The sequence below is a fragment of the Malaya genurostris genome, chromosome 2 (genome assembly GCF_030247185.1).
Source record: "Malaya genurostris strain Urasoe2022 chromosome 2, Malgen_1.1, whole genome shotgun sequence".
Classification (NCBI taxonomy): Eukaryota; Metazoa; Arthropoda; class Insecta; order Diptera; family Culicidae; genus Malaya; species Malaya genurostris.
In genome coordinates, this window is record NC_080571.1 from 297004185 (window position 1) to 297030498 (window position 26314).

Consider the following 26314-nt stretch of genomic DNA (forward strand, 5'->3'; position numbering starts at 1 on the left):
ATTTTAGAAGTTTCCAATCGTTGATTAAACAAGTGAAAAGAGAACATTACTAATTATGAAATCAGCACACATTGAATAGTGGTGCTATTATGTGAAATAGTGATCATATTTTGAGTCGAATCTATTAGTAAATATTCAGAAACGTGACGAACTGTAAAACTTGAGACGAAAATGTTTCCTAAATCTGAAAGTGAAATTATTTTTCGATGGAAAAAATGATCGCCGAAAGATTTAAAACCCTTTTTAAAATGGGAAAGTATGACAAAAACTTGATTTGCCTTTACTTTCTGACATACCAGAGACTCGGATGATTCGTATCGCTAAGATTCCTAAGTTCGACTCCTCTGGTAAAAGATAAACGTTTAGATACGAGAAGCCTTCTGCTCACTTAAATGACCCTTGTTACGTCTCACTTTTCTGCACTTTATCTTCACATCCTTGCTCTTCCTTGAGTACTTTATTTCTTCTCCCACAATCTCTAGTTAGTTTGATATCGTTAAAAAACCGAAAAAGTTAAAATTACTGACTGACCAGAAGCAAGGATGGCTTTTATCGTATCAAAGAATGCTCACTCGCAACTCTTCCACGATTAAATCAGTGCCATCAAAGAGAATCGGAAATCATCGCAACAACAAAAAAACCGGCATGGTACATTTAACATAGAATAGACACTAGTGCGAGAGCGAATTTCTCTCGGTGAACCGTCTGAGAATCAACGGCTAGCACGCTGCTGTGGGGATTCTCTCTGAAGCAACAAACGGTCTCTTATTCTCGTCTCGCGATCCGATTCTATACAGGCAGTGGATAATTGCGATAGAATCATTTTACTATTGCCGCTTATTCTAACTATGTGCTTATAACCTTTGTATAATTTGCGTCTATGAAAATGTATGTGAATGCTCCACAGAAGGGTTTTTAAATATTGCAACCTAGTATGAGAATCATCAAGTCGAATCATCGATTCGATTTTCTGCGATAATTGTCAACTTGCGATTCTCTCTTGGTAAATTCCACACAGCAACGATCATTATCAGACTGTAATTTTTTTTTAAGGGCGTGAAATACTCAGAGTATTAAGTGGAGCGAAGAAATGTAGAAAAATTCTCTCGAGGTTCATGTATTGAGAGACTAGAATTCTTGTAGCATCTTCTACGGGATTGAAAATGTTGTATACAATATAGAGAGCAATATAGCAGCTTCTGTCAAATTTTCGGCAATCACCAACACTGACCAGAAGTCATAAATAAAAAAGAAAAAAGGTATAATTGTAGTTCAAAGTTATGAGATGGAAATAGTAGCTCAGATGAAATATGGAGCCGTTATCCTACTTTACCTTATGTCGCCGTTGGGAATCGATTTTTGCTTTCTCTATAGAAAGGCATTAGAATTGCTGGAAAAAATCCGACGTTCGAACGGAGCCTAGGAGATCCATAGTGTTATGTACCATTTGCTCGACGAGATCGGAAAATTTTTTTACCGCTCAAATTTTTCGAAGATGGCTGAACCGATTTCAACAAGCTTAGACTCGGTTGAAAGCCACTATTACATCATTGATCAAGTTCGAAGATAAAATGGTCAAATCTGGTTCCGGATATATAATGGAATATGTGTAACGTAACCGACAGAACGCGTTGTTTTTTTACCGCTCAATTTTCTCAGAGATGACTGAGCTGATTTCAACAAGCCTGAGCTCGATGGAAAGCTACTATTGATTAAGTTCGAAGAACAAACGGCTTTTACTTCTGATTCCAGAGATATAATGGTATAAGTGACGTAACCGACAAAACGCGTTGTCTTCTTACGGTTCAATTTTCTCAGAGATGAATAAGCCGATTTTAACACGTCTAGGCTCGCTTGAAAGCTACTGTTGAACTGTGGATTAGGTTTTAAGATCAGATGGTTGGCTTTTCTGGTTCCGGGGGTATAATGGTATTAGCGATGTGAGTGACAAAATGCGTTGTTTTATTACCGCTCAATTTTCTTAGAGATGGTCTAAGCCAATTTTCAAAAGCCTAAGCTCGTTTGAAAGCTATTATTGAATTATGGATCTAGTCTAAAGAGCAAACGGATGAAAATTCCGGCATTGGAAATATAATGGCATAAGTGACGTAAGTGACAAAAAGCGTGGTTTTTTTACCGCTCAATTTTCTCAGATATAACTCACCCGATTTTAACACGCTTAGGCTCATTTGAAAGCTACTCGAATATCAAATGGCTGTCACTTCTGGAACCGAACATATAATGGTATAAGTGACGTAAACGACTAACCGCACATTTTTAATCGACTGAATTTTCTGAAGTTGACTCAACATATTTCGATGAACTTATGCTTATTTGAAGGCTAACGAATTGGGAAGGGTAAAGGCGAACATTTTCGTTTCGAGAGATTATTACTCGGAAATTACTCGGAGATAAAACAATCAATTTCGGAAGACTTGAACTCGTTTCGAAACTACTGTTATGTTATTTGCTAAGCCCACAATACTAATCTTCTAAATGGTGTAATAGGTCTATTTAAATGGTAGAAGAAAGGCGTTATCACACCTCTAAATGGATTAAGAAAGGTTTTTTTTTAATTTGTAAATACTCTGTCCGAACCAACGCAACCTTAGCAATTAAGGGTTTTGATGAAAACAACCCATTGTTTTTCCATTACTTTTCGTCTTCCACTGTTAGGTATATAGCTGTTCCAATTCGATTCTTATTGCTAATTAATAATTCATCTTGAAACGCTAAGCAGACGTAAAAATAGGCGTCTAAATTAAATTGGTAGTTCAATTTGAACAGTCATACTAAAAATTCAAAAACGTATCGTAAGAAAATTATACATTCTGATTATTTCCATCCATACTTGCTAGTAAGTCAGCTGTGACAGAAAAAACAGCGCACTACCGTGTCGTATACTCTCAATATCTGTAAGTGTGTATAAGCGTATCTCATAAAAATGAGGATTCAATTTTCTCGAAATTGGCTGAACCGATTTCACAAACATAGATAGATCAACTTATTATTATAAATAATTTAACTTATTATAAATAACCTTAATTTAACTTATTATTAATTGACGTAAATATACGCAGGAGTGAAAAGAACAAGAATGACTTAAATCTGTGTAAAAGGAGTGTAAAAATACATGTATCTACATGTAAAAAAATCTACTGTAAAAATGTGTCATATTTAATGCTATTATAATATTGATATTGGAACGATTTTATGATAAATTTCTATGATTTCTCCTAAGTGTGCAGATTCAATAGTCAATAGTCAATAGTCAATAGTCAATAGTCTATAGTCTATAGTCTATAGTCTATAGTCTATAGTCTATAGTCTATAGTCTATAGTCTATAGTCTATTGTCTATAGTCTATAGTCTATAGTCTATAGTCTATAGTCTATAGTCTATAGTCTATAGTCTATAGTCTATAGTCTATAGTCTATAGTCTATAGTCTATAGTCTATAGTCTATAGTCTATAGTCTATAGTCTATAGTCTATAGTCTATAGTCTATAGTCTATAGTCTATAGTCTATAGTCTATAGTCTATAGTCTATAGTCTATAGTCTATAGTCTATAGTCTATAGTCTATAGTCTATAGTCTATAGTCTATAGTCTATAGTCTATAGTCTATAGTCTATAGTCTATAGTCTATAGTCTATAGTCTATAGTCTATAGTCTATAGTCTATAGTCTATAGTCTATAGTCTATAGTCTATAGTCTATAGTCTATAGTCTATAGTCTATAGTCTATAGTCTATAGTCTATAGTCTATAGTCTATAGTCTATAGTCTATAGTCTATAGTCTATAGTCTATAGTCTATAGTCTATAGTCTATAGTCTATAGTCTATAGTCTATAGAAACGATGCACTTACGCTAAAGGATTAGTTACATCAATAATTCTGAGATCCACTAAATATTACGAAATAATTTGTATATTTCTTAATAATAAAAAGGGAAGACATACCTACACGTTAAAATACTTTTTTAAACAATATCATATGAAAAATATCCACTAATTTAATGCAATTGTGCACACTCTGAATTCAACAACCCGCATTCAAACGAATACACACAAAATTCATTTAAAAAAGAGCCGAGAAAAAAATGTGATAATTTTCTAATCATAATATACCATTCGATTTGCATATGTCAACAGATAAGTATTTTTTATAGTTCTTTAGATAACATTTGGAGCCATTAGAAGAACTGATTTTGCATCATGTTCGTCATTGTTGTCAACATTTCATTGTATTTGCTTCAACGCAAACGACCGCTCTTGTTTGAAGCAAAACTGGCATTACGAACGTACCGCAGCAGAACTGCTCACAATGCCAATTGATTCCATACTGAACCAATTTTGGTGAGAGGGTTTCTTTTAACGTGGTTTCGTTTCTAGTTTTTTCACGATTATTTCATTTCGAACATGCATATTTCAATGAAAGAAACTATCCAAATGCTGTAACGGATGCATTTCTGGCATTCAGAAGGGCCAAATTGGGGAATTCTTTACGATATTAAACACTATTCGGAGCATTTTTCTCGAACGCGAAGTGGTCAAATGCTGCCTTTTTTTCACACTCGTTTGGTGCGAATTTTGCACTGCGAAAAGTGCACATTGCTAATCAAACTATTCTATATTTGTAGGGTTAGAACGGCTGATTGTGCATAACGTTTCCCATCGTTGTACAGTTTCCGTTGTATTTTGCTGCAATGCAAACGACCAGCAGCAGGATGTTAACCTTTTATACATGAGTTTTCTTGTTTGATATTATTATACTTGTTGATATCAAACATATATCATACAACTAAAAATGTAATCATAAATTGATGATCATGTTTCCGATGGCATGTAGCAAAAATGATATTGATACGTTAGACACAATAAGAGATATTCACGATCAAAAAAAATTAACAAATACTTTTGAAAAGACGCCTCATAGTAAAGTAAGTCGTATTCACGACGAAAGGGTGTCAATCCCATCGACTTAATTTCGAAACATTAAGAAACAATAACGTCTTGCTCTATCGAGCAGTCCGGGAACCCTACAAACCATTAGGTTAAAACACTATTTACCTTCTTCATTTTGCAACTGTTGTAAGCTTCTCGCTATAAAATCTTCCAATGGAGTACTCAATCGAGAGAAACTTTTCCTTCTGTTTGGACCGAGTTCACGATAATGCCTTTAATCCATGGCTGTACAAGCGTAACCTCCTGAACATAGAGCAGTTGTTCGTTAATACTTGAACATTGCTGGTAGAATGAACCGATTAGCTTCTTAACGATTGTAAAGTTTCCATCAAGGGAAGAGATCCATGGCGAGGGAAGAGAAAACAACCGAACTTCTAACCAGGTCAACGTGAAATAAAACATTCGGTTTTATTGCCATTAAAAATTACTGCGACCTAATAGCACTGCAATGGATGCTCGCGGAGGGGGTTTTAACCCGAAGAACTCATGCTCGTGACTTGAATTTTTGATAGCGAGAAAGAAATTGCAATGTCGTTCGGAGAGTTGGCAGCTTCATTTTCATCGAATGGTTGCTCAATTAAACCTCAGCGAAGCAAGCGAAATGCAATCGGGAAAAAAATGTTTACCATAGTTCGGTCTTTGTGTATACTTACTCTGAACTGGTGCACTTCCAATGGGTACCGGAATAACTGGAAGAGAGAGAAAAATAAGCATGTTTTAAAAATGTAAAATCAAATGGTAACCGAAAGGATTGCGCACAAATAAATTAAATTCAGAGTAACATAAAATTACGTTTCGGATTCCGTGAGTAAGATATGTAACTAATAATCTAACTGAAATGTTTTATTTTTTTTTTGCGCGCCGTTCGGAATGCGAATTTCTAACCCAACCAGGATGCCGGAAATAATGAGACGAGTGTTTGCTACAGTTTCCACGACGATATCTGCGGTAGTAAATCTTCTCATTTGTTTAAGAAAGCGTCAGCCCGCTTTTTCTTCCGCCCCGGCGCCAGTTGCCTTTATACTCGAAACGAAGTGCAACTTTTTACCGACCTTGTTGCCACCATCAACGTCCGGATGTTTCTCGCTCGACTGATCCGACCGAGCTGACTCGTTGACTGACGACTGCCAGTCGGTATGTTTTTCATCGCCTTCGAAGCTGGCCCGACGAGGGCGGAACAAAGATTTCCTTCGTCAACATCCACCGACTGTTTGACTGAAGTTCTCCCACCTCGAATACACAAATGAAAGCTCCGGTTGGGGAGGTCGATGAGATGGAACTTTGCTGTCCCACCGTTACTGTGGAGACATGATCGATGGTTCTTATTAGATTACAATGTGGGAATGTGGGACACAAGCAATCCTGGAAAACGATTACGCTCTATTCATTAGCACTAGCAAGGGTATGAGAGAAGCTGCCCAACTGACAAATTCCGAGACGTTCTATAATCGAAAATCCACTATCGGTGGATTCTACTTATAATGCCTAAATTCCTATGATCAAGCTCCTTTTCATTGAAATTTCAAAACAGGTTTGGGAAGTGGTGAGCTTAATTTGTCCCCGTTCCTTATTGCCATTTTCAATATGACAATTTGCTCGCAAATGCTCGGGTAAGTACAACTTTTTTCAGGAAACCAGCTGAAACATGTTTAAATGTAAAAACCGGATAAAAACATTGAGTGCAAAGAAAATAGATTTAAAACATCGTGTTTTATAAGAACCAAACAAACTTTGAATGACAATAGCCAAGAAATTCGAGTTGTTCTCCCAAAAGTAATGTTTTTATCCGGTTCTTACACTCAATTTTTTTTTGTTTATTTCCGCTGCAAATAAACCTAGCATGTAATCACCTTATTTCTCCGATCGTTTTTACGATTTTTCTGCGATTTAGCTAGGTCCGAATAAGTGGCAGCGAGGTCCGAACACATACAAGTAACAACGATACAACGAAGCCGTATTAGCGGTTAACAAAAAATGCCTCGAAATTTGATACGAGTGATGCAAAATAGCACATGATTGAGTGCTTTTCAATTAATGGAGTGACCTAGCTTTTTCGGGTATTTTATTCAGACGATTTTCGATCAATTTGCGAAATTCAATCAAAAGAGTAATCTTTCTGAAAAAGTGAAGTAAAAAATTTTGGAGGAAAGATTTTATCCTTTATTTAAAAACAGGAAAAACCACAGATTTAACACTTTGGGCCGACAAAACGAGGTTGAACTCAAATATTTTTCTGTTTTGCTAAATTTGAAAGTATTTTTTATACTTTCCAGAGGAATGAGCCTGTTTCGGCAGAATGAAATTCGACTTAAAATGACCTTGACCTGGTTAAGAAAATGAATGCTCGATATTATTATACAAAAAGATTATTATTTATTCATTTAGGGGTAGCCAAATTTTGCGCTGGGCACATAACCGTTTTTATAAGTATTATTACGTTTCGTCTTTGACTCATCAGTGCAGAGCAGTTCAAATTGAACTGCTTAGTGCTAAACTCGGCAGTTCAATTTGAACCGCTAAGCAGACGTAAAGTTTCTGCTAGTGATGCATTTTTTTACTCGATTAATCAAAATAATCGATTAAAAGGCTAAAGCAATCGAGTATTTGCAATCGATTAACGACAGTGCCACTAATCGAGCTAATCGAATAATAGCAATCAATTAATCGAGATTTATAAAGTTGGGCGCGAAAAGCGAAGCCGAGCTCGTGACTAACATTGGCAAATCAAAAGCGGGAATGATACTAGTAGCAAATCAAAAGGACTCTTTTAGAGTACAAATGAGAAATCGGCTCAGCTTTCACTCTGACAGGGTCCCTCTGTTTTGCTGTAAGTACGTTTCCTACTTTGATCAGAAAAAAACTCTGTCGTGCAGCCTAAGGCTAAATGTTGATATGATGAGAGTTCCAGTTTCATCTGTCATAATTCAAGGAAATACGAATTTCAATTTAAATAATGTTTTTTTATCTATTCTGCCCACCGTTACAATGTTCAAAAAATTTTCCATCCGTTTGATCATAGGTTTTATTGAATTTTCTAGACATTTCAACCACATGTTCTCATGTTTTTGCTTGCTGTATGATACACTAATAGTAAAGATTTGATCACACAGGGAGAAATATTGTAAAAATAGAAAAATTCAGTTTTATACAACGAATTTTTTTATTGAAATAGTGACAAAAGAAAATCTTGGTTGATATTGTATATATTGCTACTTGAAACTACAAAACAAGAAGATTATTTTTTCTCAGTGGATAAGTTTGTTTCAATTAATATTATGAAAGAAATAACAAATATTTTACTTATGCGTTCCTGTCAATTCCTTGTCAAACAATTTCACAGTAAATTCAATTTGAAAAATTAGTTTGTAATGAACGAACTCTAGTTTAAGTTGATTACTTTTAGCGGTTTGAATTTACAAACTTTTTAGTGTGGGGACGGGTATAGCGTGATGGGTAAGTCGATGCCCTCTCACGTAGCCCACCTGGGTTCGATTCCCAACTCCGCACATAGGGTCAGAGAATTTTTCTGGCCCGAAGAGGCGAATGACCTTAAGGTTAAAACCTCTATAATCAAAACAAAAAAAAAAAAAAAAAAAAAAACTTTTTAGTTGAAATAAATGAGTTAAAATTTAGCTATTTCTAATAACGCTTTTTTTGTTATAATCACATGTTTTGGTTTGGTTTTAAGAATGAAATGATTTCTTTTGATGCTATTTTATTTCAATTTATGCTCGTATTCAAATTCTTAAAAAAAATCACATTGAAGCCCGGATATTTTGATTAGTTTTCAATGTTTTGGTTCTTCATTAGTCCGGTCAAAAAAATAATAATTCTTTTGTAAAAAAAAATGTGTTATTTAATGTCATGCAATTTTCAAGAATATTATAAATTCTCAATATATACGCTTGGATTGTTTAAAACCCATTATGGAATGAAAGAAGTATATCAAATTTATTTTCAAAACGCGCACAGTCTATTTTCGCGAGAGAAAAAATGCTATTTATTCACGCGGAAAAAAAATTGCTCTAAAGAAATAAATTTAATATTGTCCATTTAAATAGTAAACTTTGTTGTATCATAACACAAATAAGATCACAGATAAATTGAACCAATTTTTGTCGTGATATAAAAGTATAACAGGATTGAATTAATAAAGACATTGACGATAACATCAACTAAACTTTGGTTGACATGTAATAAATAGTTAGTTTATTTCACAATAGAATCAGCCAAAAAGCATTTTTTTATCATTTGACTAGGCAAAAATTTTGATTCAAATCAAACAGAGAACATTGTTGATGAGGAAGGGAAAAATCGTTCAAAACAATCATATTCTAGTTAGAAATCATATTAAATCAAATTTAAAAATCTACAAACAGTTTCGTTAGTTTAAACATGCTTCATTTCTCTGCGTGATTTTCAACACAGATTTTCATTTGGTAGCTCTGATTCTGTTTAGAGTAATTTGATCGATTAATTGCATTAATCGATTAATGCTTAATAGTAATCGATTACACTAATCGACTTCTCTTTTATTAATCGAATACCTTATAATCGATTAATACGAAAAATCAGACATCACTAGTTTCTGCTACTTACAGAACACTTTTTGTTTTGCAACGGAGTGCAATGTCTTTTCTGACGTGCCGAACGAAAACGTGTTTTCGACTATTTCTGGCCGATGCAGGTATGGTCATTATTATTTATTATTTATTGTTGTCGTATTCTTCGCCTTTCGCCTTCGCCTCATCAGTCCTTAAAACAGTTTCAATTGTTAACCATCTCCGCCTAACAAGTGAATTTGAACCACTAAGCAGACGAAAAGTTCAAACACATTTTGTTTGATCCTTAAGCAATTCCAGGAATGAGTAGACGAGAAAGTGACAAACTCAGAACCGACCTTCTCTGATTTGGATGAAACTTAGCACATGGCTTCAGTATGGCAAACCATAAGTTTTGAACCGATGGAGAGGTCAATCCGACACACGATTGATTTTTAAAAAGGGCGTATGTATTTTTGCATTTCACAAAAATTGCCTTTTTCAAATCGTTGTAACTCGGAAACCGTTAATTGTACAAAAATGGTGTGCAGGAAGAAGTTGTAGGGAATCGATTGGGTACTCTAAAAAAATATACACTGAAAATAATTTTTGTTTTTTTTCTCAATAATTACAAAGTAATCCGAAACCTTAAATATATTTAAAAATTATTCATGTACATGTAATAATTGTAGATATAGCAAGCAAATAAACAATTCATGGAAATATAAAAAATAGTGTTATAATTAAATATCCAAGTATCTCAAGAACAGCTATTTTTAGAAGAAAAGATATCATGAACAAATCTATTGCCTTTAACCTGTAGAATAATATTCTACTGTTTAAATGATTATCTTTCAACGAGAGCTTGAAATTTCGAATATATCTGTAAATTGTTTTAGCTGTAACTCCTTTATTTTTCAAAAGGCACGGATGGGATAGCCATCAATCTGTAGGTTTTAATAAGAGTTTTAAAATAAAAATTATCAAAAAAAATCGAAACTCTGACTTTTTTTATAATTTAATTTTTTTGGTTCATTTTGAAATTATTGAGAAAAAAATAAAATTATCAAATTTTTTTTAGTGTATATTTTTTCTTAGAGTGCCCTATTGATTCCCTACAACTTCTTCCTGAACGCCATTTTTGTACGATGAACGGTTTCCTAATTACAACGAATCCCGTAAACTGTTTTAGCTGTAACTTCTTCATTTTTCAAAAAGCACGGATCGGATAACCATCAATCTGTAGGTTTGAATAACAGCATTAAAATAAAAATTATCAAAAACAATTGAAACCATGCTTTTTTTGACCTTTTTCGGATTATTTTGTAATTATTGAGATAAAAAATCAAAATTTTTTTTCAGTGTATATTTTGTTTAGACCGAACCGACCCAACCGATTCCCTATAACTTCTTCTTGAACGCCATTATACGCCCTTTTTAAAAATCAGTCGTGTGTCGGATTGACCTCTCCATCGGTTCAAAACTTATGGTTTGCCATACTGAAGCCATGTGCAAAGTTTCATCCAAATCGGAGAAGGTCGAGTCTGATGATCTGCATTTCTGGAATTGCTCCCTCTAAGGATATGACGTCCTATCTGACGTCTCGGGCGAAAACGAGTAACGAACGACTACTGGTCGCCATAGAATTTGCGAAGAAATCGAAACGAAATATGTACTTTACGTACAAACCAAAAACCCCTAAATGTCATTCATTGTTGTGTTTCAAAAACAAACAATTAACTCAACATCGAGCAATTAAATGAAAAATTTCCATGTACATGATCGAAGAGATTGTTATCAATTAAATTTTAATTCATTGTTTTTCGCCCATAATTAATACTTGAATTGTTGTCGTAATGTGATAATTCTTATGAATCCACGCGTTTATGGCATTGTGTGAAGCTTCTAGAATGGTCGTACGAATTGACGTTTCGAGTAAAAATCAACACTATTTCTACCGGAAGGTGTAAAAAGACACCATTCTATTTTCAACTGAACATAAATTCCCTAGGTTTGATAATTTTGTCCTCAATTATTTCTTTGACTTTCCGTATGATAGTTGTTCAAATAATTTACTGATGCCGTTTACCTCCAGCTCATTTGGAAATGATCTAAAGGTGTGCCTATCTATATATATATATATATATATATATATATATATATATATATATATATATATATATATATATATATATATATATATATATATATATATATATATATATATATATATATATATATATATATATATATATATATATATATATATATATATATATATATATATATATATATATATATATATATATATATATATATATATATATATATATATATATATATATATATATATATATATATATATATATATATATATATATATATATAAATGGATGTAAGTTTGTATGTTTGTAACGCGATAACTCCGGAATTACTGAACGGATTGCTATCAAACTTGGCACATGTACTTCTTGCTCCTCAGAGATGGTTATAAGAATATTTCTATGGGGGAGGCAGCGTAGCAAGTGTCCTTAACAAAGGTGGTCATTAAAAATAGTAAGTGCCTCTAAAAAGGAGTGCAATGTTTGTAACGGCATAACTCCGGAACTATTGCACGAATTGCTATAAAATTTGGTACAGTTATTTCTTGCTCTTCAGAAATAGTCATAAAGGTATTTTTATAGGGGAGGAAGCGTAGCAAGTATCATTAACAGGAGGGGCCAAGAAAAAAAATTCATGAAATTTGACAAGAATCGATAATTTTTGAAGATCATGCAAACATTTTCCATACCTTAGATATGATAGATATGGAGAGTGAATGTAGCAAGTGCATTAAAAAAGGGGGATGTAACGGCATAACTCCGACACTACTGAACGGATTGCTATCAAATTTGGCACAGATACTTCTTGCTCTTCAGAAATGATCATTAGGACATTTTCAGGGAGGAAAGTGTGTAGGAAGTGTCCTTAACATGGGGGGGAGAGGGTCAATGACGAAATTTGAATAGGATCGACATTTAGACTAGAAGGAGGGGTTTTTGAAAATAAATTTTAATCTCCCATTTTTTATAAAACAAGAGAGTGGCAAAAATTTCAAGGTCGTATTTTCCTTTGAATAATTTCAAAGGATCTGGTTCCATTTTGCCGGGGAATTCAAAGAACTACGGGAAAATAATCTTTATCTGCTTATAAACGCGAGTGTATTTAAGTCTGATCATAACTACAAAACAACTAAACGAATCGCCACCAAGTTTGGCACATGTACCAAAGGTGGGAATCGATATTTTTTAAAAAGCACAGATACTTTCTACACTACTCAGGGTAATCATGGAGGAGATCTGTGGTAAGTTCACTGAATGGTGTTCTAGAATGCTCGTACGAATTGACGTTTCGAGTAAAAATCAACACTATTTCTACCGGAAGGTGTAAAAAGACACCATTCTATTTTCAACTGAACATAATTCCCTAGGTTTGATAGTTTCTCCTCAATTATTTCTTTGATTTTTAGTATCATAGTTGTTCAAATAATTTACTAATGCCGTTTTCCTCCAGCTCATTTAGAAATGATCAAAAGGTGTACCTATTTCTCCCATAAAGTGTCTTTTGACATTCTAAGGATTTCGTAACAGAGTACAAAAAAGTACTTGTGCAAAGTTCAAGACATAAGTCTATTGAATAGTTTAAAAAAACTGTTTATTGCCTAGTTATTCATTATCTCCTATATATTACAACAGGATTAATCAAAATACTACAAATTATAATGTTTTGAAATTTTCTTTTGCATAGTACTATTACATTTACATAAAAGCAAAGCAAAATTTTGGCATTACATTCTTTTTGCGAAATTTGGCCTTTCTGTTTTAACAGACTTCGCAGCCGATTTTTAGCTTTCAGAATCATTGCCTAGCTAATACTACAACCCTTTTGACACTAAGAATCCTTCCAGGTATGACAACTGGTTTATAAGACCAGCACCCTATGCATTGAGGTTAATGAAAATCGATGCAATAATGTCTGAGAAAATGAAATCTTATCTTAAAAGAAAGTTAGACTTGGATAAAATTCAGCAAATTTTGGTTGGACTAATAATCCTTTTATTTGAGTTTGATTTTATGAAAATCTGATATGATTTTACTTGGTCATAGACTATTATGCTCTGCAAAAAAATCCGCTGCTCATCACATGGTTACTAATGAAAAAACCTATTTTAATCCAACTAGTGGTGTAATGATGCCTTTCTCATATTACTCATTACATCATAAAGATAACCGTGAAATTCGCAAAAACAACTGTTTATTGAATAGAAATAGGAAAATTTGTTCGGACCTAATCTCACAAACTCTACAAATCTAGTTTAACCTGTAGTTCCGGAACCGAAAGTAGTATCCACAACAAATTAAGGAATTCCGTATGAAACTGTAAGACTTTTCTTTTGAACCTATAAGTTTGTGAAAATCGATTTGGCCATCTCCAAGAAAAGTGAGTGAGATCCTTTTTGTAGTTTTTGATCACTATTTCCAATTCTTCCGAAACTGGATTCAGATAAACGGAATAGCCGAAGTTGGTTCGTTTGCTACCAACAAATATGACCTACAAATTGGAACAGTTTTGAACGTAGTTAAACCTATACTTACTATCTCATGCTCTATTGCGATTAAACCAATTAAACGAAATCTAACAAACGAAACGAACCTGCGTTTCTGTTACTTAAGCTTAACAGCATGAATCAGCAGCATTAAACATGTAGTAGGATTGTTATTATTAATATTATTATATTGTTATAATTATAATACTAATAATTATTATTATTAATATTATTATCATTATTATTATTATTATTATTATTATTATTATTATTATTATTATTATTATTATTATTATTATTATTATTATTATTATTATTATTATTATTATTATTATTATTATTATTATTATTATTATTATTATTATTATTATTATTATTAATATTATTATTGACATTATTATCAACATCACTACACAACGTGTACGAGATAGAACAAAGCTCGCCTAGTTCGTTTTGTGTTTTCTTCTTCTTTCGGTATTGTATATATTGTCACTCTATATGGCGATTTGAAAACTTTGACACTCATCGCCCTGTAACTGCGGAACCGGAAGTCGGATCCGGATGAAATTTCACAGTAGGTTTAAAGACAGTATAATTCAAATAAAGATTTGTGAAAATCGGTTCAAACATCGCAGTGAAATCGAAGTTAATTTAGTTTTAGGAGTTTTTCTTCTCCACTTTCGGTGCTCTCGGAACAGGAAAAGAGGGGACCAGTAGTGCCGAATTAAGTTTTCATGCCCACAAACTAACAAGCTCCGCAAATTAGAAGAATTTATCAGACAGTTTTATGGGATTTGTACCTGTTTTTAACCATCGTTCGTGGAAAAATACTAATAAAATTGATAATTTTCCACTTATCACGCTTTAGTTCTGGAACCGGAAATCGAATCCAAATAAAATGTTCTACAAATTTTTAGGATATTACACACTCACGGACACACACACATTTGCTCACTTCGTCGAGCTGAGTCGAATGCTATATGACATTCGGACCTCCGGGCCTCGGTTAAAAAGTCGATTTTCGTAGTGATTGCATAGCCTTTCTATATGAGAAAGGTAAAAATACTTTTTAAATTGGCATATTTACTGTAAGCACCGTATCTCTGGAACCGGATGTTAGATCTAAATAAAAATGAATATAATATTATGGCATTTTAAGATCTTTTAGTTGAATCTAAGATGATGTAAATCGGTTTTAGTCACCTTCGTTTCGTATTCAGTTCATCAGTGCATTAGCGGACTATGTTGAACTGCTAATACCACTTCGCGGTTCAACATAATCCGCTTATGTTGATTCGCGAGATGGCATAAGCAATTCAACATAATGTGCTAATGCACTGGTGAGCTGAATGCGAAACGTAAATATTTAGAATTGACCAAGGGCCCTTTAGTACAAACGTATTGTGATTATCGGTTTAGTATACTGTGAGAAAAATATGTCGCATTACTTTTATATTTTTGATGCACATCATCGTGTAATTCCGTAACTAGAAGCTGGATCCAGATGAAATTCTAAAGCAGACTATGGGACCATAAGGTTTTCATTTGAATCTAAGCTTGTGAAAATCGGTCCAGCCATCTCCGAGAGAATCTAGTGCATATTTTTTGCACATACACGAACACATACACCAGCACACACATACGGATACATTAAGTCAAATGATATATGACACTCGGCCCAAAAGTCGGTTTTCACATTGATTGCATAGCCTTTCTATACGAGAAAGACAAAAACCAGTCGCCATCTTGGATTTCAGAACTACGTTGAACATCGTTTTCCGGCATCTACTCATCCAACCCATCCCAAAAACATCCATGTTGTAATGGATTTCTTAAATACAACTTTTTTTTACAAACTAACTTGATTTACGAGCCACCGTCCAGTTCGTAAATGGAGGTTTCGGTGCATCGATATTCAACCGAAACTTCGAGAATCGATAATGACAGAATTCAAAATGATTTTATCCTGTTGGTGCTCATTACTGTAGTAGTTTCGGTTTGCAAGAGATCTGAAAAGATTCTGGATTGTAATAACATTGATTTATCACATTTTAGACCCTCTTTATAGCAAAACTGAACAGATTGTTAATTGTAATGGAGAAAGAATGAGAATTGAAATTCGACTGAATCTAACTACAGATGATATTTTGATTTCGTCTTGTCGTAGGGAGACGAGTGACGATGACATTGATACTCTCTTTTGTTGAAGTGAATGACGAAATGACGAAAATGTTTTGTCTCTCATCGTTTGTTTTGAATACGATCGTTCCCGAATGGGACTGTAAACAAATGACGATTAGGCTGTTGGATTGAATTCTTAAATTGAAGACACGTGAAAATTTTCTGCCCAGGTTGTTGAATTTGCCTCTCAATCCATGCAAAGCAAATGATTTGCCATACTGAAGAAGTGTAAACTAGGTTGAAGATGAATTTGTTTCATAACGAACCAAATTAAGTAAATTATTTTAGTTGCATTGATTAGATTTTGAAGCCACATCCATATAAAATTTTGAAATTATGTTTGAGATCATCTATAGTTAGGACAAAAACCTTCAAAAACCCCAAATCTAAACTAAATTAATTTAAATCCATCATAACCGTCCTATCATGACAGCCGAAAATATCTGAAATCAAATTTGCGATACTCTGTCATTATGAGGGTTTTTAAACTAACAAGATGTATCAACATAAAACAAAAATACTGTACCTATCCGATTCCACATCACTCTACAAACACAGTAGGAAACGCAATTATCTTGAAACAATCCCTTGCCATGCAAATCTGCAACCTAATTTGATATACCGAATCAAATTGATCCCAAATCCTGTTTCAAGTGATTGTGAAGATCGGGGATTGGAGAAAAAGCAAACACACAGACACAATTACGGACGCCAGTCGTGTTTTTCGGGCCACCATCGGTGCTGCCGGAGGTCCGGAGTCCCAACAGTTTTCCATTGAATAACGATATTCGACAGGCTTCTCGAGTGTCGTTTTTTTTCGTGGAATTTGTTTCGTTTAACCCTTTGACGAGCACCGTCAAACGTCGGTCAAAACGACCGGTTCGAACGTGGGGGTTTGTGTCAGATTGAATTGTTGATGAATGAGTCGTAGTTTAACGACGATAATTTGACAAGCTTCCTATTGAATGTGACAAAACGGGCATGTTCTGACCCGTTGTGTTAAGACCAATAAAAAGTTGTTTCCGAAAAAGCGGTAACCATCTCTTCCGGAACATAATTTGGATAAGGATGGAAAATTCCCCATCCGAAAAACAAATCAATTCCACCCGTTTCGTTTCGTTTCGTTTGTTTGTTCCCTGGAAATCGATATTACAAAGCTCCCGGAGCACCTGTTGCTTTCCGTAATCGGAGCAGCTCGAAACTGAATCGGGTGGGTTCAACGGTTTCAATCCTTGACGTTTGCTACCGAACGGTCTGATCTGCACCGTCGCGACTAGCATCGCAGATGCTTATTCCCAGTGCAAGCGAAGGAGATTTGCTATGCTCAAACATATCCTGTTACACCGCGCAGCAAACTATCAGGAGCTTATTGAGTCCACTTTAGCGTTAATAGCTGTCTCTGTATGTATATATAGATGACATTCTGCGTCCACAAGCGTGCAGAGAGATGGTACTTTGGCAAGGATGCGGAGCACGATTTTCGAGTTCAATCGATTGGATCAGCTTTGGAAATTCAGTTTTTATTGCTACCTACCTTGAAATATTCACGCTGTGCGGTACAAATGAAACATAATCTTTTCAGGTGGAGCACATATTCATAAATTTTGCAACCCCAGGGTGGTATGCTGTCAATTCAGTCAACACCTGGTGACTGCATGTTTGGTTGCACAAGATTCGTAACAGTGTTCAGTGGATTTGAATATGTTTATTAACACTATTCAATAAACTGATTTGAGGAGACTAGACAGACTGCACTCAAATATTTGTTTTTATTTCAATGAATTTCATGTCATGGAATTTTCTAATCACACTATGTTCGTGCTCGTAAATTTGCGTGAACTGTGACGTTCCATTTATTTGCATTTTATAAAATGTAAAATCACTGGTTTCTGTTTTTCAAAGTGTACAGACAGACTAGACAAACAACCAATATTTCTGTTTAGAGCAATTTTAACAGCAATTTTTTAGTGAGGTTAGGTTCTTTTCGATGAAATCCACCCTATTGTCACTGTATCAATGTGTCCTTAGATTGTAGTGACAACAAGCCAAATCGACCCAAAATTTCAAAAAGCCGTTGTAGGTTTTGGTAAACGGTATAATGCGTTTTTTCTGGTATTTTTCCTAGCATAGCCTGAGTTCATAGACCCATTTTAACAAAACTTGAATCTTTTGTCCTTCAATGCAAATTGCTAAAAATTCATAAAAACAAATTATGTCTTTCGAAAAATGTTTTGAACCGAAGCTCCAAGCCCAAGCTTTGCCAAACGGTTCTATCTTAGTGTCCGGTTTGCCATTTTCTGTGTGATAAGAACGATAACCTTCAGGTAGACGGGAATTATATCCCATGGTACTGTCGCCATTCTGAGTTGGCTGTAATTGTTCACAATACCTACCCGGAAAGTAGTTTTTCGGCCAAGAAAACGTTACTATTACTATTACACAAGAATTTAGTCAAATTCAAAAATTTTTCAACTTGATCTATCACAAATTGATCGATAATGAACGACTTTTAAGCAATTCTAGAAAATTAACCGGTGGTGAATTTAGGATCGTATAGCTCCGATTGGAATGAATCTTCGCACACGTCTAAAGTTTGGTAAGTTGTTTATTTTCCATGAATGGAGAAACAAAATCAGCTTAAAAATAGTTTTCTCAAAGCGAGGAAATTATTTTTCGCATACACTTCTTTCTAACTGTTGGAACTCGAAACCTTTTTGTATTATAAAAATTGTGTCCAAAACATTGCAGGAAATTGCTGGCATCAGATAGGATAACCAATAAATCGTAATGGTTTGAAATTCCAGATCCAGAAATTGAATGTGGATGAAATTCAACATCAACCTGTTGAACCATGAGACGTTTAATTCCAATCTCAATATGTGAAAATTGTTTAAGCCATCTCTGAAAAATGTGAGGGAGATCGATTTTGGAGCTTTCAACCCGTATTTCGGAACTTTCGAAATCGGAATCTGGCCACCGGTAAACTTTAAGTCGGTTTGTATGAATTGAATAGGAGAATTATCAGATGATATACTGATAATAACAGATACTAAATTTTGATCTCAGCCCGTAGGCCACGAAGCGATGATGAGGTGAATGCTTTTTCAATAGTTGCAAAATTAGCCGAAACAAATAAGTTGAAGCGTTTCTTAGAATTATTGTTGCAATATTTTTGTTTTGAATTTACATTCAAATCCCAAATTCGATTATTTAACTTAAATTAGTTAATTGGTAACTGTTAAAGTAATTTGAATACATTTGCAAAACTTCAAACGTTTGATAAAAAAAATCAATAATTTTAATACAGAAATATGATTCTGAAAATCATCTGCAATAATTTTTGCCTATTTGTCCCGAACCTGGGTTCTAGAAGCACCGTAAATAATGGTCATATACTCGGAACTCACTCACTTCTTTCAGAGATGGCTAACCAGTTTTCACAAACTAAGGTTGAAATGAAAGGTCTATGGTCCCATACAATTCATATCCTGAATTTTGTACGGATACGACTTCCAACTTCGAAATTACACGATCATAAGGGTTTAAAATTTCAAAACTTGACTCAGAACTAATAGAATTTGTAAGTCATGTTTGCTGATGTTAAAATGTTGATGGATCCGGATGTACCTGAAATAATGGAACTGTTTGATTTTCCTGTTCTAACTGGTTGATGCATATTTTTTTTTGTTTTCTATCAAGAATCAAATAAAATTCATTCCAGGATTACCCAAATTGTGTGCCCAAGCACATATTTGATTTTTATATGTTTACGTTTTGTCTTTGACTCATCAGTGCATATCAGTTCAAATTGAAAGAGTCAAAAACACGTTTTCGTTCGGCACGACTGTATACTCATTGCATTTCGATGGAACGAAAAATGTGTTTTGAAAATAGCAGAAACTTTACGTCGGCTTAGCGATTCAAATTGAACTGCCGAGTTTTTCATTAAGCAGTTCAATTTGTACTGCTATGCACTGATGAGTCAAAGACGAAACATATCAAATAAAATTATCTCCGGAACAATTTTCAGAGAGATTTCCAAATCGATTTTAACAAGCTTAGGCTCGTTTCAAAGCTACCGTTAGGTTGTGAATCAAGTTCGAAGATCAATTAGCTGCCACTCCCGGTTCCGGTGATATGATGGCATAAGTAACATAAGCGACAAAATGCATTTTTCTCTGCTCACTTTTCTCAGAGATGGCTAAACCGATTTTCTTTAGCTGAGGCTCGTTTGAAAGCTAATCATGAGATGAGATTTAAGTTCGAAGATCAATTGACAATTTTGCGCAACCGACAAAACGAAAACAAAACATTTTAATTAAACTGTTTGAATGATAAAAGAAAGGTATTACCACGCCACTAGGTAGACCATAAAAAAAATGATTTTATGGTGACTTTTGCTCCTAAACGAAACCTTTCTTGACTCGAATTGGACATGAACTTCATAGAAATGAGAACTTTGTTGTCTCATGTCCAAAGAATCTCAAAATCACTGTCTAGCAGAGCATAAAGTTAATTAGACAGCTGATGCGATATGCGAATTGTTTTTTTCTGCGGAGAGAATGTCAATGGAATTGAACTGCGTGCAGCCCGACAGCTAAACACGGTCATTAATTTTTGTTCAAGTAAGCTGCTTATTGTTCACATGCAGGGAAGTTCCATTTTCCCGAACAGGTAAAGTTGCAAGTTTGCGTCCCGTCGTTGTGAAAACTTTTTCATAAACTTTAATTTCGCTGTTTCATTCGTCTGTTCTTTTCATTTTTTGGTAGATTTTATAATTTTTGGAGAAACATTTAAATATTTTTTCAACATGTGATTTTTTTTTCGAATGTTAAGTTCTCGATTGATTTCCTTCCAGATCTGCCCATTTTTTTTCATCCAACTCGAAGAAAGTAAAGTCAGATGTTATTCATTACTGAATTGCTCTTTTCCATATTTATTTTCAGTTGTTTATATAGGACCGTCTTTTAGAATGACATTCGTCTGATAATTAGTAGGAAGCAAACTAAGATATTGAATAAAAATTCAAAAGTGAAACGCCCATTGATTGATTGCCGTCCACAATAGATTTCCCTGAAATGTTTGGATCTATTTGATGCAAACTTTGCATTGAAGCGGGGCTAGTTGATGAAACACTGACCTGATTGATCTTTGAACTTCGATTGAGCTAATAATGAGTTGTGTTCAATATTTTAATTATTTCCAACTAACCTCTGCCAGACAGTTAAACTTGAGAAAGGTTAAACGCACACACGAAAAGAACTAAATACTTATATTCTGTCATTCTATGGCTGATTATTATTACTATTATTATACCGTTTATTTTACCCCGGCTTTAACCTTACAGGTCATTCACAAGGGGACGAATAGTTCATGCTTTCATCTCCGATGAAGAAGAGGAAGAATCTTAAAGCGGCAAATCTTTCCTGCTGTTGAACGAATGAGAGTTCAAACGAACACTTGTTGAATTTGCTAACAGACTGGCCAAACTCAGAAAAGTATGATAATTTAATTCGCTTAAACTCACTTTCATAGTTTAACTGAATTAAACAGATCAACTCTTTTTCCTATTGTGCTTGCTTAACGATGTCTCGTTTAGTGTCTTTCTCTTGAATTATTCGTTGTAGAAACATTGCTAGACCTTTTCGAGTGAAATTATCTGCAAACTTCACAGTTTCGCCCACTCAATTATCTTTCTCTCGTTTGTCTAGATAAAAACAACCACTATTGGATTGCACTTTAGAACAAATCTACACTTTCATCCCACTGCTAAGTGACTTGTGCTTTTCCCTTCCGTTGCAGTAATTATGATATACGGTGAAAATGGCAAATGAAATTTAATTAAAATCTTTCAGAATCCTCCGGCGCACTTCAGACATCCAGCCGGACTGGATGTTGGCGTCCTGCGGGGGAAACCGGGCAACTAAATAAATCATCATCCGGATGGACAGAGCGCACGCGAGAGACATAGAGGAGATAAAAGGAACTCCCTTCGGGGGCCCTCTGCCGATGCTTTCGGGATGCTAACATAGACGACGGTAGTCGAATGAATGTGTCCAATTAAAGGAGGAAAATGTTTTTATAAAGTGCCCCGTCCGTCCGTCGGAACACGGTGCTGAACCGAAGTAATGGAACTGAGAAGTTTGGGTGTTCTAACGTTTCAAACGCACGGTGAGTGACATCAACAGACGGTAATGATGATTATGATGTGAGAAAAACCTGATGCTATCAACTTTAATTGGGTACTTATTTTGTTTGTGTTGGGTACTGTTCGATTTTATTTCGTTTAATTGAATGTAAACGCTTCTAAAAACTGTCCTTTTTATGGCTTCTTTGTATACAGCCATCAGTTCATAGCGGTTCAATTCTAGCTCGGAACGGACTGAAAACAAGTCACATCGACAAAGATCGACCTAATGTCATTTAATGGGTTTTGTAGCACGATGTTAATTTTACTGTCGAAAATTAAATCTAACTTACAACGCAGGAAAAAACACATCGACCCCAACCACTGTTTGTGCCTTTTATCACCCGTAACACCTGTCAGCCAGTTCTGGCCGGAGAGCCGTCCTCAACTCATACAGCCTGGGAAAGACTAGCTGGCGTGGTTCCTTACCTTACCGTCGTCGAACAACGGCAGCAACAGAAATCATTAAATATGTTAACGATTGAATAAATACCGGGTGGATCATTACGGGCTTAAGTTCTTTCCGCTGCGCTACGTGGCCGCGTACGGCTGGAAGCATTTCCTCGGGCGAACATCGTATCCGGCGAGGAAAAGCTATGAGCACATACAATCCAGCCAAAGTGTTAAGTAGAAGGTGGATAAATTAATTTTCCCAGTTGAATAATTAATGCCGGTTCGGTTGCTGTCCAGTGCGATACATTGTTGATTTCCTTTTAGCCTCATTATTGTTTCTGCTCTCGGATTTGTAGAGGTTCGAACACAACCACAAAACCGATCAATCGGTAACGATGAATTAGACAGTCCTTTTTCTCTACCAAGGTTTCAGTATTCGGATTGAAGATTGATGACGGCTTCGAGCGAAATGGCCACGTTGTTGATAATATGATTAATTTCGAGGAAACTGTGGTCATTTTTCAGGTGAAGCAACTGTCTTAGGCTTGTTATACAAACGAATGCTACGTTGTCTTGTAAATTTCAGAACGTGAGTTGACCAGATAACGTAACGGCAGACATCGACATTTTGACTATATACGATGCACTTTAATTTACTTGAAAAAGACCTACAACAAAAGCCGAAACGTTGGTTAATAAACAACATTCGTTTTTTTTTTTCACAATACTGAGAGAGCTATTTTCTCTGAAATATTACCACTTTGGTTGGCGTTCGAATCCTGATCCGATTTCCAACACAATTAACGTTGGGTTATTTGTGTTTCAGACTCCCTTCGCATATTCATGACTGCTTCAATAAGAGACTAGCTTTTTTTATAGTCTTTTTCAGCCGATTTATTAAGCGGCGAGAAGGGTCATTTATTTTTTTCTTTATATATTCTTATAGTTAAATATTTCAAGAATATTCTGTGAAATTTTCAAGTCTATTGGAACAAAACTCATCAAGTTATGGGCCGTTATCTTTGCTTATCTCATCATGCTTTGCATGATTTGACTTAAAAACTTGACAAAACATTCTTGAAATGTTTCATTATGACAAAACACAGAAGAAAATATATGATTTTTTGAAAATGTTAGACCCTACGGGCTCCCTAGAGTAGTAATAAATTGTTGCCTTCGATTTCATAGAGAAAAAAACTTTAAACACGTTTTTCTCGAATGCAGATTTTGAAAGTCCGTGTCCATCGTCGTTCAAAAACTACTGCACCAACTTTTTTCAAATTTTGTGCACACTTTCTACATGTAAAATACCAGACCCCACCGTTTTCCTTTTAGCTGTTTGTTACTTTGGGAAGGTTTTACAGCTACAAAATGGCGAATTTTTTCGCGAAAATCGTAGTTTTGACTTTAAACAACCACCAAAAATTTAAAAAAATATATAAAGAATTGAAACAGAAACGTTGGGGTCTAGAAAAACATCTACTCTATCAATGCTTTCTTGGAAAATATTGAGAAATAAGTCGGTGAAGAGGTATTTTTGAGGACGCTTGTTAAAAATCATGATTTGCGGTGTCCACTGTATCTCAGCGCAGATTAATCAGAAGTCAACAAACCAAAGCAGCATGGACAGAGTCAGCCACGTACCCAGAGGGGGGGCCCAAGGGGCCCGGGCCCCTCCCGAAATCAAAAACAGATATATAATTATTTAGAAGGTCTCAGACAATAATGTAATACAATAACAGTTCCAGTGGAAAAGTTTAAAGTGTCTGTTAAAATGACCCGTGAAAGGCACACCGAGAACTGGCTACATAAGCAGTCTTCAGTTGGGCCCCTCCCGAAACGAAATCCTGGGTACGGGCCTGGACAGAGTAGATGTTTTTCTAGACCCCAAGGCTTGTGTTTGAATTTTTATTTTATTTTTTTTCTAATTTTTGGTGGTTGTTTAAAGTGAAAACTACGATTTTTCGCGAAAAAATTCGCCATTTTGTAGCTGTAAAACCTTCCCAAAGTAACAAACAACGAAAAGAAAAACGTTGGGGTCTGTTTTTTTTATATGTAGAGAATGTGCGCAAAATTTGAAAAAGAATGTTGCAGTAGTTTTTAAATGACGATGGACACGGACTTACAGAACTTTCCAGGAAAACGCGTTTAAAGTTTTTGCCTTTCTCATATAGAAAGGTTATGCAATCACTGTGAAAGCCGACTTTTGAACCGAGGCCCGGAGGGCCGAGTGTCATATACCATTCGACTCAGTTCGTCGAGTACGCAAAATGTCAGTGTGTGTGTGTATGTGCGTATGTGTGTATGTAAAGTTTTTTTTCACTAACTTTTCTCGGAGATGGCTGAACCGATTTTTACAAACTTAGATTCAAATGAAAGGTCTTGTGGTCCCACACAAAATTCCTTAATATTATTTGAATCCGACTTCCGGTTCCGGAGTTATGGGGTAAAATGTGCAAAAAAAAAAAAGAAAATATGTTTTCTAGCTTTTCTCATAGATGGCGCGACCGATTTTCATAAACTTAGGTTCAAATGAAAGGTCCTGTGGTCCCATACGTAATTCCTGAATTTCATCTGGATCCGACTTCCGGATCCGGAAATATAGGGTAAAGTGTGTTAAAAATTGTATACCATCATTGAAAAGGACGAAAAACCGTAAAAAGTTTTCTAAATCGACCTCAAATCTTCTCCACTTAATAGTTTTTTATCAGCAGACGGTCAAACAAACCGATTTCGGTTATTGTTTTAAGGTATCGAAGAAAATTATTTTGAAGAATATAACAGTATTATATATGATGGTATGATTGATATAAGAAAGGCATCATTACACCATTAGGTGGATTAAAACAGGTTTTTGTCTATAAAATCAATGGATACAATTTATTACTCAAGGGAGCTCGTGGGGTCTAACATTTCCAAAAAATCATATTTTTTCTTTTATAATTTGTTATAATGAAGCATTTCAAGAATGTTTTGTCAAGTTTTGAATTTGATCGAAGCAGAAATCTTGGGCCTGTGAGCCGAGCTCTCACTTCTTCGCAGTATGAGATAAGCAAAGATAAAGAACCATAACTTGTTGAGTTTTGTTCCGATAGGCTTAATAATTTCACAGAATATTCTTGGAATGTTTCACTATAAGAAAATACAAAGAAAAATATAAATGATTTTTCAAAAGTGTTAGACCCTTCCCGCCCCGTAACGTATAGTATTCGAGGTTCATCCAACAATCAGTATCTGAACATTCGGTAAACAATTCGACTAACTGTTTTTTTTTTTGCATATTTGACGATCGACATTTTGGGTTGCCAACTTTATTGAAACGAGACCGAATTTGTTTGACTTTTACAATAAAAATTATGTTTATTTTTTGAAAATGGTATTGGTTTCCATAGCAAGAAAAAAATTCTATTCTAAAACAGCAAATGTTTGACAGAACTTTTTGGGTTTAATAAAAAAAAAAGTC

General features: G+C 34.8%; 1 protein-coding gene and 1 pseudogene across 1 annotated transcript in view; both read right to left on the minus strand.

Moving 5' to 3' along the window:
- LOC131430662 (uncharacterized) overlaps positions 1-26314 on the minus strand; it is a 301476-nt gene that overhangs the window by 129617 nt on the left and 145545 nt on the right. Inside the window, exon 3 of the mRNA XM_058595807.1 lies at positions 5618-5653. The gene's annotated coding sequence lies outside the window, so the exon portion shown is untranslated. The remainder of the gene's footprint in view (positions 1-5617; positions 5654-26314) is intronic.
- On the minus strand, positions 19257-19357 carry LOC131433360 (U2 spliceosomal RNA; annotated as a pseudogene).